The following is a 316-nucleotide window of genomic DNA, read 5'->3' on the forward strand; positions in this document are numbered from 1 at the left end:
CCCCCTGCCCTCACCCCAACATTTGGTGCTGCTTGCTGAGTCCTGGCCCCACTGCAGGTGCTGGCACTGGACCTGCTGACTGCAGTGCTTGTGTCAACGTGGTATTGGTGACCCAAACAGCCAAGGAAACCATTTTCAGAGCAGCAACCCGGTGAGCAGTGCTGTGCAGGGGAGGGCAGCACAGGGCAGCAGGGCAGGAGGCTGCTCCTCTTGCACTTCCCCTCTGCCTTGCAGATGGACAGCCCAACACAAATGGCTCCAGATGACCAAAAGGGCCTCAGCTCAGCCCACCAAAAGGGTGTCCATCAGAAAAGAT

At 58.5% G+C, this 316-nt stretch overlaps 1 protein-coding gene across 2 annotated transcripts in view; it reads right to left on the bottom strand.

Moving 5' to 3' along the window:
- Window positions 1-316, bottom strand: part of FCHSD2 (FCH and double SH3 domains 2) — a 569,931-nt gene that overhangs the window by 212,516 nt on the left and 357,099 nt on the right. The window lies entirely within an intron of this gene.

Source organism: Meleagris gallopavo, chromosome 1 (genome assembly GCF_000146605.3).
Source record: "Meleagris gallopavo isolate NT-WF06-2002-E0010 breed Aviagen turkey brand Nicholas breeding stock chromosome 1, Turkey_5.1, whole genome shotgun sequence".
NCBI lineage: Eukaryota > Metazoa > Chordata > Aves > Galliformes > Phasianidae > Meleagris > Meleagris gallopavo.